Raw genomic sequence first — 25761 nt, 5'->3', positions numbered from 1 at the left:
ACCATACTGATTTTCACGCCCATGAACAGTGGTCAAACTTAAGTGTTCCCCAATTCCCTACATCTCCACCAGCATTTGTTGTCATTTGATTTATTTTTACTAATTTTGAGTGGGTGCATGGAATCTCAGAAAGGTTTGAACACTTTTATTTTTTATTATGACTATGTGAGTGCATGTGTATGTGCCATGCGTGTACATGATTAGGAGGCATGTGTAATGATACACATTTGGAGGTTAGAAGACAGATTTTTCTGGAATTGATTCTCTTCCACATTTAGGTGAGTTCTAGGCATGGAACTCAGGTCAGCAGTATTGTACAAAAAGTGCCTTTACCCAGTGAACCATCAAGTCAGCCCTCAGCATAGTTTCAATTTACATTTCCCTGATAAATGAGGATATAGAATTTTTCTAAGTATATAGTGATGTGGCCAGCAGGCCTGCTTTTCATCCCATCCGGCTCCCACATGGTTAGCTTTACACCCGAAATTACAACACACAAATTGTATTCATTTAAACATTGCCTGAATCATTAGTTTCAGCCTCTTATTCACATCTTGACTAACCCATATCTAATAATCTGTGTAACACCAGAAGTGGTGTCTTACCGGGAAAGAGTCAACATGTCTGACCTGGCAGCTGGCTCCATCGCATCTGAAACAGAGAAGATAGGCATGGCGATTGCCCGAGGCATCTGCCTCACTCCCAGCATTCTGTTCTGTCTACTCCACCCACCTATGTTCTAACCTATCAGGCCAAGCAGTTTCTTTATTAATTAACCAACGAAATCATCAGATAGACAGAAGACACACCTACATCACAAGTATGTATTAGTCACTTTTATTTTGCCTTTAAATGTTTTTTATTGGTATAGATTTTATTTGTGTAGATTTGTGTGAGTGCCTTGTTCCCTGAGACATAGGAGGAAGAGGTGATTATAGATGCCCCATTTAAGGGCTGAGCATTCTACTATCTCTTCATCTCTGCACCTTGACAGGTTGTGAGTCTCTGTGCTAATTACTGTCAGCTACTAATAAAAGCTTCTCTGATGAGGGTTAAACTATGTAGTAGTAACCTACGGGTACAGTGATAAATCATTTGGAATGGGCTCCATGCTATGCCCATTTCAAAGCATAATAGTAATAGTTTCTTCCCTAAGACTTAGAACCTGTCCAGCCAAATGTTCTTAGACTGTGCTAAGCATTGGTTTTACATTGTGGAAAGACCTTAATCCAATCTGAAAATGGTTGGTTACTCCCATCATATTCATACCAGTTTTGTGCCAGGGGCCATGTCTTGCCAGGACAGTCAGGGTTCACAGCTGAATAGGATTTTTGATTACCTTTCTTCTCAGGTGGGTATGCATAGCACCCTCCAGTATTATGAAAGCAAGCCCCTAGACATGAAGTTTCTAGGTTGTGCCAGTTTTATTTCTCCATGTTCTTTGACTCAACTGTGTAGTGTTTTCAGCAATAGGATCTTACTGTCTAGTTCTGGAGGGAGACCAACAGCGTTGACAATGGCCTGCTATGCTTAGAGGTCTTTGGAACTTACTTACCTGGTCAACAACTCCAAAAGAGGGAACCAATTTCTAGTACTGGGCATTTTCACTTGCTACCCTGTGGCATCTAACAGGGGCATTGTTGTTGTTATGTTGGATAATTTGGGGGTATTTTGATGTTTCCATTTTTTCAGTAATTTACATTATGGAGGTATGAGCCCCCTGTCTGGGTACGTGTGGCAAAGATTTTCTTCTAGTCTCTATTCTATCTCTCCACTGTTCTGATACTTTCCCTTGCTGTGCATCCTTTCCTGTGCTAGTGTGTTCCTTTTTCTTGCCTAAGTCTATATCTCGAAGTGCTTTCCTTATGTTAAATTACTCTTTCTTTTACCCTTTCATTTTTACTGCCATAGAAAAAAAAACCCAAACCCTTACTGGTTGCCAGTACTATTTATTACTGGTGTTCTGAGCCTCCAAGTCTGTGAGAAGCAAATTTCTTCTCCTTGGAAATAACCCAGTGTCCAGTATTCTTTTTTTTTTCATGTTTGGACCAGGGGTTTTATTTATGATTTTTTTTGTTTTTTTAAATTTTTTATTATTAAAAAGTTTCTGCCTCCTCCCCATCTCCCATTTCTCCTCCCTCCTCCCACTCCCCTTCCCATCCCTCTCCAGTCCAAAGAGCAGTCAGGATTCTCTGCCCTGTGGGAAGTCCAAGATCCTCCCGCTCCATCCAGTTCCATGAAGGTGCGCATCTAAACAGACTAGGCTTCCTTAAAGCCAGTACATGCAGTAGGATCAGAACCCAGTGCCATTGTCCTTGGCTTCTCAGTCAGCCCTCCATGTAAGCCACGTTCAGAGAGTCTGGTTTGATCCCATGCTTTTTCAGTCCCAGTTGAGCTGGCCTTGGTGAGCTCCCATTAGATCAGCCCCACCGTCTCAGTGGGTGGGCGCACCCCTTGCAGTCCTGACTTCCTTGCTGATGTTCTCCCTCCTTCTGCTCCTCATTTGGGTCTTGGGAGCTCAGTCCAGCGCTCCAATGTGGGTCTCTGTCTCTATCTCCATTCATCGCCAGATGAAGCTTCTATGGTGATATGCAAGATATTCATCAGTAGTGCTAAGTACTCTACAACACATGGGCACAGGAGACCACTTCTTACATATAACCCCAGCAAAACAGACATTAAGGGCAACATTGAATAAATGGGACCTCCTGAAACTGAAAAGCTTCTGTAAAGCAAAGGACACTGTCATTAAGACAAAAGGCTACCTACTGACTGGGAGAAGATTTTTCCAACCCCGCAACGGACAAAGGTCTGATCTCCAAAATATATAAAGAACTCAAGAAACTAGACTTTAAAATGCTAATTAACCCAATTAAAAAATGGAGCACTGAACTGAACAGAGAATTCTCAACAGAAGAAGTTCAAATGGCTAAAAGACACTTAAGGACATGCTCAACCGCCTTAGCAATCAGGGAAATGCAAATGAAAACAACTTTGAGATACCATCTTACACCTGTCAGAATGGCTAAAATAAAAAACACTAATGATAGCCTTTGCTGGAGAGGATGTGGAGTAAGGGGTACACTCACCCATTGCTGGTGGGAATGCAAACTTGTGCTACCACTGGAAATCAGTGTGGCAGTTTCTCAGGAAATTCGGGATCAACCTACCCCAGGATCCAGCAATACCACTCTTGGGAATATACCCAAGAGATGCCCTATCACACTACAAGAGCATTTGTTCAACTATGTTCATAGCAGCATTATTTGTAATAGCCAGAACCTGGAAACAACCTAGATGCCCTTCAATGGAAGAATGGATAAAGAAAGTGTGGAATATATACACATTAGAGTACTACTCAGCGGTTAAAAACAATGACGTCTTGAACTTTGCATGAAAATGGATGGAAATAGAAAACATTATTCTGAGTGAGGTAACCCAGACCCAAAAAGATGAATTTGGTATATACTCACTCGTAAGTGGATTCTAGACATAAATAAAGGTCAGTGAGCCTATAATTTGTGATCCTAGAGAAGCTAAATAAGAAGGTGAACCCCCAAAAAACCCATACAGTTATCCTCTTGTATATTGGAAGTAGACAAGATTGCCAGGCAAAAATTGGGATCTTGGAGATGGGGGTGGGGTGGGTGTAAGGGGAGAGAGATGGGGAATTGGGGAGAGAAAATTGAGGAGGGGAGGATGGGGAGACCCTGGAGGAATGGGATGGTTGAGATGGAGGAAGGGTAGATAGGGGAGCAGGGAAGAAGATATCTTAATTAAGGGAGCCATTTTAGGGTTGGCAAGAGAGTTGACTCCAGAGGGGTTCCCAGGTATCCATGGAGATGTCCCCAGCTAGTTCCTTGGGCAGCTGAGGAGAGGGAACCTGCAATGGCCCTTTCCTATATCCAGTATTCTTTTTTAATAGCACAAAGCAGACCAAGACAGGGCTATTATGAATAATTGTATCATAAACATTCATGTGAATGTCCTACAGCAATTTCTGGCATATATTATAATTATTTATTCAAATACAATGAATAATATTATTTTCCCAGGTGGCAATGGAGATTACACTCCCACCAGTGTTATGTAAATATTGAACAACCATAATACTTCACATTCTTACCAGCAATTGATTCGGGCAATTATTTTAATTTTATCAGCAATTCTGTTGTGTCATAGAAACTTCTATTGTTATACATTTATATTCCTATGCATAAAGTATGTATTTTGCTAATTTATATGCTTATTGGTCATTTATGAATCTTTTTAATGAAGTGTCTGCTTCATTTGCCTGCACACTTTTATATAATTTCTCTCATTTTATTATTGATTTGTATGGGTTATTTATAAATTATGGATGGGATCTCTGGTTTCTTTGAGGCATTACAAGCACCTACTATCACAATATGACTTCTCTTTTCATTACTTTAAAATTATAACCAAAGGTCTCAGTTTTAATTCAGTATTATCCACCAATATTTTCATTTATTATTAGTGCTTTAGTGTTTGTTTTGTTTAGAATCTACTATTCTACAACCACAAAAATATTCATGTTTATTATCACCTAGAATTTTTATCGATTTGGTTATCTCATTTAGATTTATGACCCATATAAGAATTGATTTTTGTGTAGGCTGTGATAAAGGTCAAATTCCTTTTTTTGTATGGCTTTTCATTTACCCCAGTAGGATTTGTTGAATGAATCATCCATTCGCCACTCCAAGCAAAGACACCCTTGTCATAAAACATATAAACACACACACACACACATGCATGCATGCACACACACACACAATTATTCCAGACTTTCAATTAGAGTCTTTTGGTTGATTTTACTTGAAACAACATAACACTATTTAACACGTATTTTATCGTTATTTGATAATTTCATGCATGAGTACTGTCTTTACATCATTTCCACTCCAAACCCTTCCCCATCCTTTCATGTTTTCCTTAATGCCTCTCAAGTTCAGGATACTTGAGGTGACTTTTAGATTCAACACCAAAAGCATGATCTGTGATTTGAAGTTAATTACAATTAAAACATTCTGCTGTAAGAAATACATAGTTGAGAGAATGAAGCCACAAGTCACACACTGGAAGAAAACATTTACAAATGTATATATGATAAAGAAATTGTACCCAAAATGTCTAAAACACTATTTTGGAAAACATACAACCCAATCAAAAGGATCTGAACAGTCATTACACCGGGAAAGCTATATAGATGTGAAATAAGGATATGAAAAAAAATTCCAAAATTTGTCTTTAGAAAACTGCAAATTATAACAATAAATAATTAAAACAATTAAAATCTAAGATCTACTAAGTAAAGAACAAAGTAGTAATTTCATTTATCAATCATAAAAATGTAAACTAAGACAGCTTTGAAGATAATTTGAGAGTGTCTTAGGAGCTGATACAATTTTACAAATATCAGCATATATGGCTCCATTACCATACTCCTAAATATTTACATCATTCACATGAATGTGAATAATAGCATTATTCCCAATGCTCAGAAATTGAAAAGAGTGATGATACTTTTCAGTGAATAATAACAGATAAGCAAGCTGCATTACATCAGTATATAGGAATTTAATTACAAAAAGAAAATTTCCTATTAAGCTATAAGGAGGCCTGTTTGTATATTAAATATAGATTTTTGATGACAGAGCCACTATGAAAACATCAAAAACAAAAGAATGATTTCAATTACATGAAAATCTAGAAAAGGCAAGAAAACTAAAAATAGTTGCCAGAGCTTTGGTGGATGGAGTAAGGGTTGGATGAATGGCTTTATTGTAAGGGAAAGCATGTTCTGTTTAGTATCTTCATGGTAAATGTATGAAAATACATTTGTGAAAGTCCGTAGATCTATTTGCTTGTGAGCCTAGTTTAATGACTGAGTTATGCCTCAAGCTGATAGATATTTATAGAAGAAAAATTGAAACTCACATTTTGAAAGTTTTTCATATAGTTATAAACCATGGTGGAAAGACTCTTACTGTGTTATAACTATATGAAAAAATCTTAGTGAAAGAGTTGGAGTGGTCAAGGTAACTTGGAAATGAGTGACATCTATGAGAACAAAAACGAAATTAACCTGTACTTGTACCTTCGCTGGTAGAGTTATTTCCTCTGTGTTTTGCAATACTGCTACACAAGTATGCTAGAATTGAGCACTTAAGCAAATCCAAGGTCCTCGTCCTCAAAACAGAAGGAGCAGAGGGAGGGAGGGAGGAAGAGGGAGAGGGAAGGGGTGGAAAGAAGCGGGAGTGTGGAGAGGTGAAGAGGAGTACTTTTCACTGAGTGAGATATAAGTTATAGAAAACAGGGAAAGGAGGTCAGCGTGATCTTCATGGTAATGAATTAGGATTGGACATACTAGTGTCTTTCTTCATAGGGCCTATAAGAGTTCCTAGTATCTATCAAAAAGACACCAATTATTTGTTCAACAGATAAAGAAAGATTGTGAAGTTCTGTTACATATCTTGCCTTAATTAATGTTAGATGGTATGAGTCATGCATGTGAATGAGCCAAATGTCAATAGACCTTTAAGATCCATTTTTGATCTTCTAGAATTTGGGAATCCTGGGCCTTTGTTTGCTCTGCTTCTAGCCCTGGAACATTATGATAAGCAGTTCTTGCCACACCTTTTACTTTAGAAGATACTGATTCCTATAAGACACATTCTATTTTATTGTATCTCTGCCTGCCTTTTTCAGCACTCTTTCTTCAGCAGAAACAAACTTATTACCTAAATAGATGGTTAAATAATGTCATATGTTCATTTTTGTTTATGTTTATTAGTGCTTGCTTGACCAGTGGTTTCACTTTCCCATCTTCTTGCTGGAAAGCTCTCACACAGAACTTTCTATGTGATGAGAGGGCTCATTCAATACAACCACTCGCAATAGTCTTCTCAGTGTGAAGACAGGGTTTACAAACTCATTCTGCACCTCACTTCATCTGTCAACATACAATCTCCATTGCTCTTCTTTTCCTTTTCTTTAAGTTTTGTTTAGGGAGGCATAATATAGTTATACAGCTTTGATGCCTATTTTTCAGTGGGTTATTATAGGGTACATACCAGTATAACAACCTCTTGGATTATGAGATGGCATTTATAAGATCTGAGAACTTTAGCTTGCTTTTTTTCATTATTTTCTAGTTTTTTTAACAAAAGAAACTCCAAGTATGTCTTATAACATTACTTTTTAATCTTCCCTAGTTTTAAACTATACACAAATGTAACCATATAATATGTACCATTTTTAGTTGGCTTTTCTTTCTCAGGTCTATCTTCTCAAATCTTTCTATGTTGTTGGGAATTGCTAAGGATCATTTGATGGAGGAGAGTTATCTGTCTATGTTACTTTCATTGGTTAATTAATAAAGAAAACTGCCTTGGCCCTTTAAGAGACAGAAAATTAGGTAGGCAGAGTAGACAGAACAGAATTCTGGGAAAGAGAGGGGAGACGCTTCACGCAGTCTCCATGCTTCTCCTCTCCGAGATGGATGCAGGTTAAGATCTCTCCTGGTAAGCCACATCTTGTGGTGCTACACAGATTACTAAATATGGGTTAAAGGAAGATGTGAGAATTAGCCAATAAGAGGCTGAAACTATGGGCCAAGCAGTGTTTTAAAAGAATACAGTTTCCGTGTAATTATTTTGGGTAAAGCTATCCGGGTGGTGAGACATAGCCCGCCGTTTCCTTCTACAATCATTCATGTTAATTGCTGCAAAGTACGATATCTGATTACACCTCCAGTTAAATTCATTCAATTTGTTCTTGATTGATGTGTGGGTTGGCTCCAGTCAGCCCTTGATAACTATGGTAACTAGAATTTCTTTGATCCCTCACTTTTTAGCACACTTCATTTAGGTATCTATTTAATGGATATCTCAGTGCTAACACTGTTACTCAAGTATGCATGTTTTTAACTATAGGGATTGTTGCAAAAATGATTTCTCTAAAACGTTTGAAGTTGCTACCAGAAGTTTATAAGCACTTTTTTACCTATCCATACATTTCTCTGTATTTTATTTGTAGCTCTCTTGGTGGGTATGAAGTTGTATCTCATAGTGGTTTAATTTGCATTTTCCTGATGACTAATATGGTTGAGCACCTTTTCATGTGTTGGCTACTATTTTGATATTCTTTGAGTAGTGCTGGTTTGAATTTTCATATTTACTTTTTCCTAAAAGTTTCTGTTTATTTTGGTAGTTAATTTTTTATTTATGTATTTGAGACAAGAAGAATGTTCTTTGTATTGGCTGCATTATAAGCCAAACCAAACATATGAAGTTAAAACAAAATCTAATCTAATATGGTCAATGTTTGTGTATTACAGAACTTTGCAGACAGGCCCCAAATGACAATTTAACTCTATCACCAAACAGCTGAACTCTGTTGGGAATATGTCAGTGACTAGGGGTGTCTTGAATGTATAGAATCATTGGAAGTCTTCTTTATTGCATTTCTACCTTAAAAGATATAGGATGACTTTATCTTTAGTTGAAGGATATTGATTTAACTTGTTGGAGGAGGGCCTGCTTGTTCATCCCAGTCATCTGGCTAGCTTAGCCCCAAAATAACCACATAGAAACTGTATTAATTAAATCACTGCTTGGCCCATTAGCTCTAGTTTCTTGTTGGCTAACTCTTATATTAATTTAACCCATTTTTATTAATCTGTGTAGCACCATGTGGCAGTGGCTTACTGGGTAAAATTCCCAGCATATGTTTCTGGTGACTCCATGGCAGCTCTCTCACTCTGCTTTCTTCCTCCCAGAATTCAGTTCTGTCTTCTCTGCCTACCTAAGTTCTACCCTATCAGGCCAACACAGTTTATTTATTCATTAACCAATGAAAGCAACACAAAGACAGAGTGACTTCCTACACCATTAACTTATCCTATTAGCTAAAGAACTGCACATGCCATTTTGTGTGTTTTTTTTTTTTTTACTTCCTCACAAAACTGCCTTGGGAATGTTAGAGTGTTTAAATATTATCATTGGTATTAAATGCGTATATTCCATCAGCAGACAGCAGAATATCCATTACCTTTTATTACCTAATATTGAAGGGATATAGTGTCACTTTTATGTTAACTTGACTGGTCAAAGCAATTTCAAGCCTACTTAGATTTGTGAAGAGAGAATTTAGTTTCTATTACTGGGAGGTGATGGGGAACCTCTGCCAATCACATTCAGTTTTGGGCGTGTTCCCCTTGGGCCAAAAGATACATATAAAACACCCATGTGCATTTGTTTCCTCTTTGTTTTCCTGCGCTCCTGAATCACTGGAAGCCTGGTTTTGTATGTTCCCTTTCGTCCCTTTATTAAAGCTGAATATTTTATATTAGAGCTAGTCTGGTTAATTCTAACTGCCGATCGATCACGCCCTTACAGGGAGGAATGTCAAATATTTCCTGACATTTTTTTTTCCAACACCACAGTCCATTCTTTTTTTTAGCAAACAGTATTTACACTCCTCCATAGGCAATATACTTCATTTCTTCCAACATGGTCCTACAGTCTACCCAAAGCTCCTCTACATTATGGAATCAAATTCAGGTCCTTGTCATCTGAATAGAATCCAGATGTCAATGAAACTGTTAATTTCTTGAGTACAGTTCTTTTTGATATGAAGTTCTGTACAGTGAAGCAAGAAGCCACTTTGTCTTATAAACCAATGGTAGAAGAAGACAACCTTCAATAGATACCACAGTTTGAAAGGGAGATGCTTTACTCACATGTACATGTGTCCATGACTGACAACTTGGTATTGAATTATCTGTGTGGAAGTCAGTAGTTTATATATACATGAGCATATATTGTATACCATATGTATGTGTAAATGTAAATAATTAAGAACAGATCATGAACTGGGGACAGGGTAGCGTAGAAAGAGTTGGAGGGGGATTTAAAAGGGGTGGGAGTGCTTATGTATGAAGTTATCAAACAAAGTAAAATTATTTTTATAAAGCATCTAAAAACTGGGGGAAGCTGAAAGAGAGGAATATACATTTTACAGCTCCATCACAGTCCACAAAACAGACATATGCTTGCATATTTTGACCATGACCAATTGCTGCTCTTTAGAAATGATTGTTATTTCTTCTTTACTCTGCCATCTTTGCTCTTTCTTGAGTTTCTGAGTCATTCTTTCTAATAAAAAACAGCCTAATTTTGCAGCTTAGTCTTCTCAAGCTGCTTCCTGTCTGCTGGATTTCTATTCTTTCTATCTTTTGCAGTGCACAGTGATATAATGATCTTAAAAACTTTGTGAAACTTTATGTAACAACTTATAATCAACCCCATTAGGCAAACTATCAAAGTCACAAATCTCTTTTTTGAGTGTTGTTTAGTTTTCTTTATATGATCCTTAGCATTTTTTTGTTCTGATGAGAACAGTGATTGATTTTGTACTTCAAACTCTGTTAGTGGATGATATATAAGAAAGCAATAAAGCTTTATGTACGAGCCTCATATACCACAATCTTACAATGATCATTTATTGGTTTAAGCATAATTTTAACTTATTCTTTCAGATTAATATACAATCATATAATCTATGAAGAAAGATAGTTTTGTTTCTTCTTTCCAGTTTGTATGCCATTTAATTTTCTTTCTTTTTTGCATTACAGTATTTGTATAGGGTGCTCAGTATTATGCTAAATACAAGTGATAAGAACTGGGATCTTTGTACCATAGAACCTTCACCTGGCGTTGGATGGAGAAAATGACAGAGCCCCACATAGGAGCACTGGACTGAGCTCCCAAGGTCCTGATGAGGAGCAAAACAGGGAGATCATGAGCAAGGAAGTCAGGACCGTGAGGGGTGCATTCATCCATTGAGACGGTGGGACAGATCTAACGGGAGACCACCAAGTCCAATTGGAATGGGACTGATGGAACAGGGGACCAAACCGGACTCTCTGAATGTGGCTGATGGTGGAGGAGGACTGAGAAACCAAGGACAACGGTGATGAACTTGAACTCTACAGCATGGACGGGCTCACTGTGAGCCTTGTCAGTTTGGTTGCTCACCTTCCTGGACTTAGGGGGAGTTGAGAGGACCTTGGACTTAACATAGTGAAGGGAACCCTGATGGCTCTTTGGCTTGGAGAGGGAGGGAGTCGGGGTATGGGTGGAAGGGAGGGGAGGGAAGGGGGAGGAGGAGGGGAGGAGATGGAAATTTTTAATAAAAAATGAGGAAAAAAATCCACATTCCTGGGCAGTGTCCAGGAGCCTGTGTCATAGAAAACAGCTTATGCAAACAAACAAACAAACAAACAAACAAACAAAAAAGAACTGGGATCTTTGTCTTTTTTCCAATATTGAGTATGATATCAGTTAATGAAAAGAATACATTTTCTATGCTTTTGATATTTTTTAAAGTCACCATATAAAATTAAAGAATTTTTATGATGTCTTTACAATCATGTACTTCATTCTTATTCACCTACTCTGCTGTACTTTTTGTCTCTGACCCCTGTCCCATCTCCCATAGTATCTTTCCTCCTGACAAGTAGTCTTCTGTTTGTGTCATATAGAAATATATGCACATGTGCATGTAGAGCTGCACTTTGCATATGAGAGAAAACACAATATCTATCTTTCTGAACCTGCTTTTTTTGTTTAATATGATGATCTTCAACTTCATGTATTCTCCTGAAAATTATTCTGTTGTTATTATGGTGGAATAAAACTCCATTTTATGTATTGGTCACATTTCTTTATCATCAGTCTGCTGGAGGATACCTTGGCAGACTCTATACCTTGACTATTATGAATAGTGTACCAATAAAGATATATGCTCAGTTGTCTTTTCAGAATGCTGTCTTAGAGTCCTTTGGGTATATTCCTTGGAATACTATAACTGATTCATATAGTAGTGCAGCTTTAGTTTTATGATATGCACACTTACTTCTTTTTTTAGTTACCTCACTAATGTATGTTTCTTGCAACCAACACTATATCAAACTTTATTCATTTTTCTATGATACCCATTATCTCTGTTGAGGTGAAATTTTTTTTCTGAGTGTTTCTTTTTGGTTCTTTTCTTTTTTTTAATTAAAAATTTCTGCCTCCTCCCTGCCTCCCATTTACCTCATCCTTCCCCCTCCATTCCCCTTCCCTCTCCTGTCCGAAGAGCCGTAAGGGTTCCTTGCCCTGTGGGAAGTTCAAGGTCCTCCCCCCTCCATCCAGGTCTAGGAAGGTGAGCATCCAAACAGGCTAGCCCCCCCCCCCCAAAGCCAGTATATGTAGTAGGATCAAAATCCAGTGCTATTGTCCTTGGCTTCTCAGCCGCCCTCATTGTCCGCCATGTTCAGGGAGTACGGTTTTATCCCCTGCTTTTTCCATCCCAGTCCAGCGAGCCTGTACTTCATGATCCTAGAGAAGCTAAATAAGAAGGTGAACCCAAAGAAAAACATATAGTTATCCTCCTGGATATTGGAAGTAGACAAGACTGCCGGGCAAAAATTGGGAACTTGGGGTGGGGTGGGATGGGGGTAAGGGGAGATGGGGGAGAGAAAAGTGTGAAGGGGAGGATGGGGAGAGCTTGGGGGAATGGGATGGTTGGGATATAGGAAGGGTAGATATGGGAACAGGGAAGTATATATCTTAATTAAGGAAGACATTTTAGGGTTGGCAGAGACTTGACTCTAGAGGGGTTCCCAGGTGTCCAGGGAGATACCCCAAGCTAGTTCTTTGGGCAGCTGAGGAGAGGGAGCTAGAAATGGCCAGATCCTATAGCCATACTGATGAATATCTTGCATATCACCATAGAACCTTCATCTGGCGATGGATGGAGATAGAGACAGAGCCCCACATTGCAGCACCGGACTGAGCTCCCAAGGTCCAAATAAGAAGCAAAAGGAGGGAGATCATGAGCAAGGAAGTCAGGACCACGAGGGGTGCACCCACCCACCAAGATGGTGGGGCTGATCTAATCGGAGCTTACCAAGGCCAGCTGATGTGAAATTTTAATGTCAGTATATATGTGTGTGTGTGTGTGTGTGTGTGTGTATGTGTGTGTGTGTGTGTATAATTCTAGTTTGAATACATGTTTGTGCATGCACATGTATGTGCAGGCACATATTATTGAAGCCAGAAGTTGAACTCAGATGTTTTCTTTAATCCCGCTCAACCTAATTTTTTAAGTCAGAGTGGCTTACTGAACCTGGAACTCACCTATTCATGTGGACTGACTGGCCATCAAGCTCCAGAAATTATTCTCTCTATGCTTTGCCAATGCTGGGATTATAGACATGTGTCACTGGATATAACATTTTTCATGCATGCTAATGTCTGACCTCAGGTTCTCATGTTTTCTTGACAAGCACTTTATCCACTGAACCATCTACTGATGCCTATCAATGCAATTTTAATTTACTTATCTGGTGGCTAAGGATGTTGAATATCTTTCCATGTGTTAATAGGCATTTTTTTTTTACTTTTCTCTTTAAGAACAATATTCTCAATTCATTTCTCACATATTAATTGTATGGTTTGTTTTGTTTTGGTGTCTAATATATTTGAGTTATTTATGTAGTAAGATACTAATCCTTTATCAGATGTACAGGTAAGGTTTTTCTCCATTTCTTAGACTATTTCATCAATGTTATTTTTCCTGTGAAAAAGTTTATAAACTTACCCAGTCCTGCTCATATATTCATTTTTGACAATTTCTCTCTCTCTCTCTCTCTCTCTCTCTCTCTCTCTCTCTCTCTCTCTCTCTCACACACACACACACACACACACACACACACACACACACACATGCACACACACACATATATATATACACACACAAAGAGGGTGGAAAGAGGGAGAGAGGGAAAGAGGGAGGGACAGAGAAAGAGAGAGAGAGAGAGAGAGAGAGAGAGAGAGAGAGAGAGAGAGAGAGAGAGAGAGAGAGAGAGAGAGAGAGAGAGAGATTTGGTCATTTGACTTCCCTTATTACCTCTCATCTCTGTCTCCTAAAATGGTTCTTATTTCCAACAAGTTACTCCTATAGTGATGTCTTCTGCATGAGCATAAGTAGGTGGTTATTTAGTGGAACATAGGCAGCTTAACAGTAGCTTATATGACTGAAGAAAGCAAACTCCCATCTCCCAATACCCCTTATTTGAGATTGTCAATTTTGTAATTATGTTCTATGCTACTGGAGTCCCTTTTAAAAATCCCTTATCTTTGGCTATACCTTGATGTATACCATATTTTCAAGGACTTCTACAGAGGACAAAAATATAAAGGATAATGAGGAAAAAGAAGAGGCACATGCATGGATTAATGCTTAAGAATGAAGCTGATGACTGTAAATTGCCCAATTTAGAATTCTTTGTTGGACTGATTTCTCCTGGATGTTTCTCTATTTCACAATGTATGATAATTTGAGAAAATATCATTTGCGTTTTCTTTGGCTTTTGTATACTTCAAATGGCAAATTTCTTCATATTCTTATCTAGCTTCTCTTGCTATACTTACCCTGTTTTTGGATTTGCTAATTCCTATATCATGCTAACTTTCATCCTCATTGTATTTTTTCTGTACTAGGTGAAATTCCTATATTGCAAAAGCCATCTTCTTAACTTTTCTTCAGTAGTTCACAAAGGTGAGAGCTTCCCAGGATGGGTAGGAAAGGTAATACTTGCTGTGCTTGGCTGGCTCTGCTATGAGGGATACATGGGGTTATTGGAAGATCCAGAATTTGGTGCTTAGCTGTTTTGACAATCCAGACAATATGGTAAACCCAGACACAATCAATCCTACTGTTCCTGTTCTTACTTCCTCAGTATGCACCTTGTTTTGCTAGTTTGTGTTTGATGCATCTGTGTGTGCCTGCATATGTTTATATGTACATATATGTATGCATGTGTATATGAACATGCATATTTGCATATAGGAAACACAACTCAAATTCATCCCACTCAGAGGCCAGGCTCCAGGAAATACTAAATGCCTACTTCTGCTTTTCCAATGAGAAGCATGGCATTCTCAAAGACTCCATGCACCATTTTTGTTCCGGTAAGGTCACTTGATGCCATACTCCAGCTTTGTGAGGACAACTATTGCACAAATCTAAGTTTCATCTTTGTAAGATTTGTTTCTAGTTTCCAACACTGTTGGTCAAAATCAACTTTGATCCTTCCTGAAGGGATGAGCTTTTCTACAGAGTTCCATTCTTTTCTTCTTTTGTCATGAAGGATGAACACTTTCTTTTGATCAATTATTAAGACAGCTTGCTGAGATTTGAGCAGTAGAGAACTCCCAGGAGAACATATAGTCATCAATCCTATCTTCAGCAGGAGTGCAAAAATATGGAAGCTCCTTAGACAAATAAAAGCTGTAGGAGCTTTTCATCTCTAAAGGAAATGCTTTCTGACTCTTTTCTTCCACAGCTTTTGTTTTCTTTTTATTTTTAGAGAAAACATTTTTCTACATAGGTAGTGTCTAACTCATGATCCTTTTACATCAGCCTTCCCTAGCCACCAAGACAGGTGTGTATGACACTGGGCTAATGTTAGATTAGATTCAGATATTTCCAAGTCAAATCAATAGCAAAATAAATCATAAATAGGAGGTACAAATTAAACAAATAACCCAACAATGATCACAGAGTTAAAGTGGATAACAGTGTTAGACCAGCACTAGATCCCCTTCCCCAGCCTCAGCCATATATTCCAAGCCATTGCATTTTGTGGCTCTCTCTTCTACACCCTACAGTTATTTAGCACAATGTTTTCAACTTCTGGTCTCCACTATAGTGTACATAAGCTTCAAGACTTACCCTAGACCTTTGATCGGATTACAAAGCTGAGAAAAACTATCTTTAAGAAACCTCTGAAGGTGGCTTACATGGAGGGCTGACTGAGAAGACAAGAACAATGGCACTGGGTTTTGATTCTACTGCATGTACTGGCTTTGTGGGAACCTAGTCTGTTTGGATGCTCACCTTCCTAGACCTGGATGGAGGGGGGAGGACCTTGGACTTCCCACAGGGCAGGGAACCCTGACTGCTCTTTGGACTGGAGAGGGAGGGGGAGAGGGGAATAGAGGAGGGGAGGGAAATGGGAGGAGGGGAGGAGGTGAAAATTTGTAATAATAATAATAATGATGATGATGATGAAGAAGAAGAAGAAGAAGAAGAAGAAGAAGAAGAAGAAGAAGAAGAAGAAGAAGAAAAATGAAAAAAAAGAAACCTCTAATGGGATTTAGGAGGAAAAGTGAGCTCCAGATAAGAACCACTTAGACATGTGACTATGGAGGTTGCAGTAGGGAAGTAGAACTCACATTTCCAGGTATAACTAAAAGGCTTATTAGTTCTTCTGTTAGGATTTAACTCTCTAGCCTGTACCTGTGACCTGCTGAACAAGTGGAACTAGAGACTAAAATGGCAAAGAACAGAAGTATCTACTATATACTATCCTTATATAAGGAAGAATGGAATTAGCTACAACTCCTTAAGAGCAGCTATGGTAGCTCTGCTGCCACTACTTCAGTCTGAAATCACTCTGTATGATTGTTGCTTCTTCTTATCTCTAGGCTTGCTGATAGAGGCTGGAGAGCAAAATTAAGTATCCACTATGGTTCACCCCTTTGCCACTAGTATCACTATTTAAACATACACACCTAACTAATCTTTCTCTCAGAAATCATGCTATTTTATTTTGTTACAATTGAAGAGACAACACACACACAACACACACACACAAACACCACACACAACACACACACAATACACATACACTCACACCATGCCATGAGAATTCACAAGTACTTGATGGGGAGGGTCATCTGTCTATGTGTTACTTTCATTGGTTAATAAAGAAACTGCCTTGGCCCTTTGATAGGACAGAAAATTTGGTGGGTGGAGAAGACAGAACAGAATGCTGGAAAGAAGGCAGTGAGGCAGATGCCTCAGGCAGATGCCATAGCTCTCCTCTCCGAGATGGACACAGGCTAAGATCCTTCCTGGTAAGCCACCACCTCATGGTGCTACACAGATTACTAAATATGGGTTAAAACAAGATATGAGAATTAGCCAAAAAGAGGCTGAAACTAATGGGCCAGGCAGTATTTAAATGAATACAGTTTCCATGTAATTATTTCGAGTGTAAAGCTAGCAGTGCAGGATCCGCGTGGCAGGATACAGCCCACCGCTCCTTCTACGAGTACTCATCAGTTCATGTATCTTCTTTCAACTTAAGGAATCCCAGGTGGGAGAAAGTAGAGTAGTAAAACAAAAGGAAGAGGCTGAAATTTTGAAAACTTGGAAGCTTGCAGAAGTGTCTCCTTGTTTCTGAAACTCACACTTCTGAAAGGAAAGCTACATCTGGCTGGTTCTCTTGTCTCTAAACTCAGAGAAAAGCCCTGAGACTGGGAGCCAGACCTTCATGAAGGTGAATCAGCATCAGGCTTCAGTTTGTCTGAGCTCAGAAGAGGGGCTTGTTGGGCACAGAACCTAAGCTGCTCAAAGAAAAGCACCAGGAAGATGATCATAGTGCCTTTAAGAGGTCAGGATAAGGCTGGTTCTAAAATTGCTGGAAACAATACAATCTGGATTCAAGTACTGCTATCGAAAGAAAGTGCTACAGCTAAGTGAATCAGTGTTGCCAAGGTGACGCTCATGGGAGGAAGAACAGAAATCCTTTGGAAACAAGCAAGAAAGTCCCAATCTCCCTCTTTCAGGCTTATGAGCTTCATTTAGAACCTCTTATTGGCAACATAGAAATGTGATTTGCAGTGTCACAGGCCCAGCATCATACAGCAGAAATGTAGATGTGTAATTTTCAAGTTAGGAGATAATTACTTAAGATCTTCCTTTACTCTTTTGGCTGGTCACTGTCGATAATACCCCATGACTCCATTTCCCTAAACTTTTGTTGGAAAAAAAAAACACGAAAAGAACAACAAAAATAAAACAAAACACAAAAAGTAAGCTGTGCTTGCTTGATAAGATAAAACTAGCCTTTATACAACAGATGAAAATTCTATGTTTTCCCCCAAATTGGGCATAAAAAAGGGTATAAAACTACATGATCTCTTAATGTGAAACAATCGCATGGTCCACTTTTCTTTTTTTATTATTTTATTACTTTAAAAAATACCAATCCAAATTCCCACTCCCTTCCCTTTTCTCACTTCCCTCCAGCTCCCCCCATCCCCTCCCTCTTACCCCTCTCCAGTCCTAAGAAAGGGCAAGGTACCCTGCCCTGTGGGAAGTCCAAGGCCCTCTCCCTACATCCAGGCTTAGGAAGGTATGCATCCAAAGAGAATAGGATCCCAAAAAGCCAATACATGCAATAGAGACAAATCCCAGTAAGATTGTCAGTGGCCCCTCAGTCTTCCCCAACTGTCAAACACATTCAGAGGGACCAGTATGATCCTATGCTCGTTTATTCCCAGTCCAGTTGGAGTTGGTGAACTCCCATTAGCTCAGGCAAACTGTCTCAGCAGTATTAAGTATTTTAGATAAAGTTTTAATTTCAAAGTTAATTTACATTAAATTTATGTGAAATAATATGAGGAAGGAGAATAGAAAAAGAAAGAATAATTACTATAATCTGTGCTTTGTACCTCATCAGGAGACTCAGATACAGTCCTGTTATGCGGTGCTCTCTGTCCTAGGCTTGTTTGTGTGATCCTTCTGCTTCTCTATACCAAACTCTAGAATTCCATCCATCTTCATTTATTTCCCACACTTCTTATTCCATATTTCTCTGTTATCCATTTATGACTTCAACTATTTGCAATCCTTTGGTTCATACTATATATCTGACTTGGGTCTTGTTTTATTTTTTGTTGTTGTAGCTTTCCATAAACTTTATTTCCTGTAGAATAAAAAGCCCAAAGGGGGTATTTGTTTCAATTTACAATCCAATGGTGCCATTGATGACTTCCTTCTCCTCTTCCTCTTCCTCCTTGCAGCATTGCATTGTTGAAGAATTCTTATAGGGGGAACTAAGACCAGCAATGCTTTGATTGACTTGTAGAGATCAATAAAAAGAATTCCAAGTGTCTTCAAGAGGGGAACAATAGTTTCAGGAGACACCAGCACTTTTATTTATTTATGCAATCACTTATACATACTACCTTTATGATAATCTGTGTGTAGTGGGAAACGGCGGGCTGTGTCCTGCCACCCGGCTAGCTTTGCCCAAAGTAATTACACGGAAACTGTATTCTTTTAAACACTGCCTGGCCCATTATCTGTAGCCTCTTATTGGTTAATTCTCACATCTTCCTTTAACCCATATTTAGTAATCCAATCCGTGTAGCACCACGAGGTGTGGCTTACCAGGAGAGATCTTAACCTGTGTCCATCTCAGAGAGGAGAATCATGGTGACTCACTATGGCGACTCCTGAAGTGTCTCCCCACTTTTTCCCAGAATTCTGTTCTGTCTACTCCACCTACCTAATTTTCTGTCTCTTAAAGGGCCAAGGCAGTTTTCTTTATTAATTAACCAATGAAAGTAACATAGACAGATAACTCTTCTCCATCATTTCCCCTTTTTCTGTTTAAACAAAAAAGAAAGGCTTCAACTTTAACATAGCAAAATTACATATAACAAAACAGTTATCAAGCAAGTATTACAGTTACAATATTTAAATCTATTTTATCTTTTATCATAACTAAGGAAAGCTATAACTATTGAACCATTCTTTAACTCCATCAAAGACTCCAGAAGGATATAAGACTACCTAAGTAAACAAGAAATATGCAACTTTCAAACTCTAGAAATGACAGAGACAACTCGCTGCCTGGACAGTCACCCAAAGTTCCTCTGTACCGTTGGGGCATCCATCTTCGGCCTTCAGGCCCATACTGTCCAGCAGACATTTCCATGAAGCAGGAAATTCCAAAGACAGTTCAGTCACTTTCTGCTATGTCCTGCAGAACGTCTTGCAGACTCTTTCACGAATCAGGAACCCCAAAAGACCATCTCACCTTTAGGCAAGTTCAGCAGTCCTCTCTCTGTAGGTTCTTTGTGTGCAGTTTATGCAACAGTCCAGGCAAGAACAGTTTCTTGCCCAAATGGCTAACAAACTCCATAAGTAGCCTCTTCGATGCCTATCTTCCTCTCGAAGTAGATTGGTGCTGCCAGGAGCAGACGTGTCTCATTATTATGAAAAACCCTAAGTTATCAAAACATTAAATGCCATATTCTGCAGTCTTTGAAAGATATGAAGAATGTCTATCTAACTGAAATATATCTCTACATATCTAGAAAATCTAATAACATGACTACAAGCTTAACTATTATCAATGATTATCCATTAACAACCTATATTTCCTAATTATACATTACATTTTTAAATGAACTACACAATTACAATACCTTAATCAAGATCAGAAATACATATACATATAACAAATTAACCTTAAAATCCATACCAATGCAAATTATTCATATCTATATCATATCCCCCTTTAAATGTAAAAGAACATTTATAAACAATATTTGGGAAAATGGGCGCAGTTTTTTCTCTCCAAACTGCTTCCTGCTGAATGGGGGCGTTGTTATTTAGGTCTTTCATGGTATAACCTGTCTGCCAGGTTCATCTCAGTCGGCAGTTGAGCGAAGTAATTTTTTGAGGGTGTTCACAGCAACCTTTCAGGAGGGCGTGGTCTATCATACCATATTGGAATAGAAGCAATCCACAGAGTCTCATCCTCTGTGAAAACAAAAGAAGAAACTCTTTTCCAAAGCATCATGTTCTTAGATCCAAATCCTGAAGTCATACCATTAAGATGTCCATTCTGGTCTAGACTGGCAGCCCATATAATGAAATGTCTCTCTGTATTTAGCTCCTTTACAGTCAAAAATTTCAAAGAAAACACAATAAATTACATAATCCAGACTCTCTGTGAATTTTCCATTTTTACGTGGCTTATTTTTACTCTATCACTTTACTTCTTTTAATCTATAACTATCTGTACTCTGTCTCTTTAAAGACTTTACCCTAGCCGGGCGGCGGTGGCACACGCCTTTAATCCCAGCACTCGAGAGGCAGAGGCAGGAGGATCTCTGAGTTCGAGGCCAGCCTGGTCTACAAGAGCTAGTTCCAGGACAGGCTCTAGAAACTACAGGGAAACCCTGTCTCGAAAAACCAAAAAAAAAAAAAAAATAAAATAAATAAATAAAGACTTTACCCTTTTTTAAGGCGTTAACTTTATTCTCTATATATTTATTTTTTCTCTCTCTCAAGCCTACGTACAGTCATCCAACATTGTGACCCATATGGGGGTCTTCTATGTCTGAATCTGTCCTATTGTGAATCTGTAATTTTTTACTATCCAGGAGCATTTCTTAAAATGTTAACCACTTCTTAAAAACTTAAGTTGTGCCACGTAGAGGTAATATGGTACCGCCTGTTTCCAGCCAAATCTAAACCTTAACTGAGCTGTTATCATGGTAATTACAATAGATAGTTCCTGCCTGAGGTCAGCACAGTTCAGCATGGTGGAGCAGAGCCAGAGCCGCTCCTGCCTCAGTCATTTGGTGCCCCTGAGTCGCACACAGTTCCAGGCACACAGCAGTCGACATTGGAGCCGCACTCAGCAGTTTAATTCTGAGACTGAGCGTGCAGCACAGAAACTCTTTTCATCCAAGTTACAGCCAAATCTGAAGCGCAGAGCACCATGCAGCTTGGAAACATCTCTTTGTATGGCGGCAGAAATCCGCCATGTTCTCCCGCTCGCCTAAGCCTGATTCTGCCATCTGCTCAGGTGCAGGCAGGGAGCAGGGAGCCATTGGCATAGTCTCAGTGCACTCTCCTTCCGATCCCGAACACAAACATCCAGTCCATAAAAGCCATTGAAATGCTTTATAGCCAGAGTTTGCACTGGCGGCACAGCACCAGGAAGCCTTTTGACTCAGCTTTTTCTCTGCCGCTATTGCCGAAACAGGAAATCTCTCTACAGCATGTCCATGCAAACAGCAAAAAGCTGTGTTAAACTCTCTCTCTCCTTTATTTAAAGCTTTTTCAGGTTTTTACGTGGATTTAGTCACCACGTTGGCGCGCCAATCTGTAATGCTACACATTCATGCTATGGACTAAATTATGTTACCCTAAAATTCATGTGCCAAAGCTCTAACTCTTTTTGAAAGATAGACCTTGAAAGAGATGATTAAGGGAGAATCAGATCTCAAAGTAAGAGTTTCAGATAATAAAAGTGAAGCCTTTTAAAGACAGAAATAAACATTAGAACATTTTTCTTTTCCCCGGCTGAACTCAGTGAGAAGCTATGAAATAGTGACAAGCTAAGAAATAGTCCACCATAAAAAACTTAGCATAGCCAAAATATTGATATTGGGTATTGTAGTAGCCATAATTTTGAGTAAATAAACATATATTAAATTTCTAGTCTGTGGTATTTTATTAAGGCAAACTGAGAATATTAAGACAACCAGTCTTTTGTTCAAAGCAAATATATACATTAGGCCACACAGAACCCCATGATTTTTGTCTTAGTTAGGGTTTCTTTTGATGTGATGAAAATCAATGACCAAGGCAGCTTATGAAATAAAGCCTTTATTTGTGGCATACAGTTTCAGAGAGTGATTCCATGGCCATTATGATAGGGAACATGATAGCAGGTATGGTAGCTGAAAGCTCACATCTTGCTCCACAGGTAGGAGGCAGAGAGAGCTAATTGGGAATGGAATGGGCTTCTAAAACCTCAAAGCCCATCCCCAGTGATATGCCTCCAACAAAGTCACACTCCCTAATCTTTCCCAAATAGTCTCACCAACTTGCAGCCAAGCATTCAAATATTTGAACCTATGGGGACCATTCTCATCCAAGCCACCATATTTTTGTTTTTTTCTTAATCCCAGTATCATAATATGTATAAAATGATAGGATTCAGTAAAACAGACAGCAGTCTTCACCATCTGCTTAGGAAAACTGCCTTTCTATTAGCCCCTCATGAGCTTTTCATGTTATGCAGAATTTCTACTTGATCAAAAATTTCTGCCTTTCCTTACCCAACTTTATGACTGGCTATTTTATAGACAGTGATGTGCCTGATCACCACATTATGTTATATTTTTCACGAAAAATATCTGAGAGGAATACAATTAGAGGAGGAAATTTTTATTTTAGTTTATTGTTTCAGAAGATTCAGTCCGTGGTCTCAGCATTAATTGTTTTTGTACTTTTGATAAAACAGTACTTTGTAGTAGAAAGTTGCAATACAGCAGGACTTTATACCTTGTTGTAACAGGAAACTGAAAGAGAGACAGTAAATTGCCAAGAAAAATGCTCTTAAGTACCCAATGCCTCCTTTCTCCAAATAATCTCTACCTATAAAATACAACATGCTATCTACATTCACTGTTGCTTGTATGTGTGTGTGCTTAGGGCTGACCACTTAGTACTGAATAACCAATTAGAGTGTTTATCTTGGGGAAAATTGATTCACTCTCTCTCAGCAGTCATTGATTGCCAATAGCTCTGTTCTAGAGGTGGGACTTGATAAATTTCTTCCATTCACATTGGCATGTCATTACTGTTGTCATTATTCAGGTCTTTTTTTACAACCATATTGCCTTTGCTTTTGGTTGCCTCAGAGAACTTAAAGGTACTGACAACACTATGCACTTTGGATGCAGGGCATGAAGGAATTAAGCTAGAACTTACATAGAAGCCTCCTTCTTGAGGACTAGCTTCATAGTACTGAAAGATATATGCAAACTGCCAAGGGATATAAGTAATCAGTAGTCCTACTCAACCATGATGCCTGTAAGCTACAACAATGACTAGCGTGATCAAATATCCCCAAAGCTGAAACAGTGTCACTTTTATCTTGGTGGTAACAAACAGTTGTCTAATTGAACTCAAACCTCAAACCCTACTCAATAGAAGGAAATTCATGCATAGTTCTGTAACCCTATCCAACTATCCATGACTGGTGAGGCTATAGACCCTAGAGGAGAACCTATTATTGCCACTTCCCTAAACCAGTACATTTTCTAACTGCATTCTAAATGCTTATCCTTATAGACACGTATGAGTGTGGCACTCACCCCTCATCAAAGAAGTTTCTTTTTTGCAGCAGATGGAGACCATTAAAGCAAGGCACAACTGTTTAAAATGCAGTGCTTTATTTTTAACAATAATTGGACCCATTACTGTAAGAAATAAATTATTTTAGGGCCATCATAGCAACCTCCTGGACTGATTAGAACAAAAAGTTCATAGACCTAACTTGCCATTTTCATTCTGTGCAAGTACCACTGCAATCAGGAGAATTTTTATAACCCTATGACCTTTATAGTTACACTCAATTAGCTGTTGGTATAGCAAAACATGTGTGTCAACAAGCATCTCATCATAATCAAGAGAAAATGACATGTGAATTGCTAACATCCTGTTACTAATAGTGATGAGGACCTAGAGGGTACAAGCTGAACTCTTTTACGTTATTGGTGGGTGCAAGGATAACATGTTAATGATTAATTCTGAGTCACCAATAAAGTATGAGTGTCTCACAAAGACAAGAAGTAAAAGCTCTTTCCCTTGGAATCATTTAACCAAGAATGAGTCCAGATTTGAATTCTCTATTTCATGCTGCTTATGTTGTCTGTCCTCTGTGTGTATGTTGCATGAGTCTAATCTATGTCTGATTGAAGGCTATTGTATGAATCTGTCCCTCGGTCTATGTCTATGTGTGACTGTGTGTCTGTCTGTGTGTATGTGTGCGTGTGTTTGACTGCCCTTGTCTGTGTCTTCTGTGTGTTCTGTCACTAACAAAGGGACTAAAATTTCTGCTTTTTCATGAATAGCATAGAAAGAATCATATGAGGAAAGAGTGAGCGTTCTTTTACAAGAATATTTAATAGAGTTTTACGAGGGATTTAGTCATTGCCTGTAACTTTTTCCAACGGACCCAGGCAACAAGCAGTACTACAAACATCACTTTTATCAACCGATATTCATAAATTTAACCTTTTCTGGTGGATTTTAGAAGGTTGGTTTCAACCTTGGTATTTGCTGCTTTCAGCAAATGCCACTGATGGAGGAGAGTCATCTGTCTATGTGTTACTTTCATTGGTTAATAAAAAAACTGCATTGGCCCTTTAATAGGACAAAAAATTAAGTAGGCGGAGTAGACAGAACAGAATTCTGGGAGAGAGAAGGCAGATGCTTCAGGCAGTCGCCATAGTTAGTCGCCATGCTTCTCCTCTCCAAGACAGACGCAGGTTAAGATGTCTCCTGATAAGTGACCACCTTGTGGTGCTACACAGATTACTAAATATGGGTTAAAGCAAGATGTGAGAATTAGGCAATAAGAAGCTGAAACTAATGGGCCAGGCAGTGTTTAAAAGAATACAGTTTCCATGTAATTATTCAGGTGTAAAGCTAGCTGGGTGGCGGGACACAGCCCCGCCGCTCCATCTACATGCTACATGTGCATTGTTTGGGGTCAAGGACATGAAAGAGTATGTAATTTAATATTACAGCTATTCATTAGCTTAGGTTGTAAAGTTGGTTACATGGGAAATCCAAGGCAAGAAAAGCTGATTGTTACACTGTTCTCTTAAAGGTAGGTTAAACAAACAGGCTGAATATACAGTAGGACAGCAGTCTTAAGTTTTAAGTTACCTCAAAGTGTAGTATTAACTCTGGCTGTATGTTCTAGCAAAAGTCCCTGTCCCCTGTCTCTTAGAGTGTAAGAGGTATTTTTATCATAATGCATTGCCACAATGGGAACATAAATTAATGCAACAG

This window comes from Arvicola amphibius, chromosome X (genome assembly GCF_903992535.2).
Source record: "Arvicola amphibius chromosome X, mArvAmp1.2, whole genome shotgun sequence".
In the NCBI taxonomy this organism is placed as follows: domain Eukaryota; kingdom Metazoa; phylum Chordata; class Mammalia; order Rodentia; family Cricetidae; genus Arvicola; species Arvicola amphibius.
The sequence above is the reverse complement of the archived record's forward strand: the minus strand, read 5'-3'. Positions refer to the sequence as shown.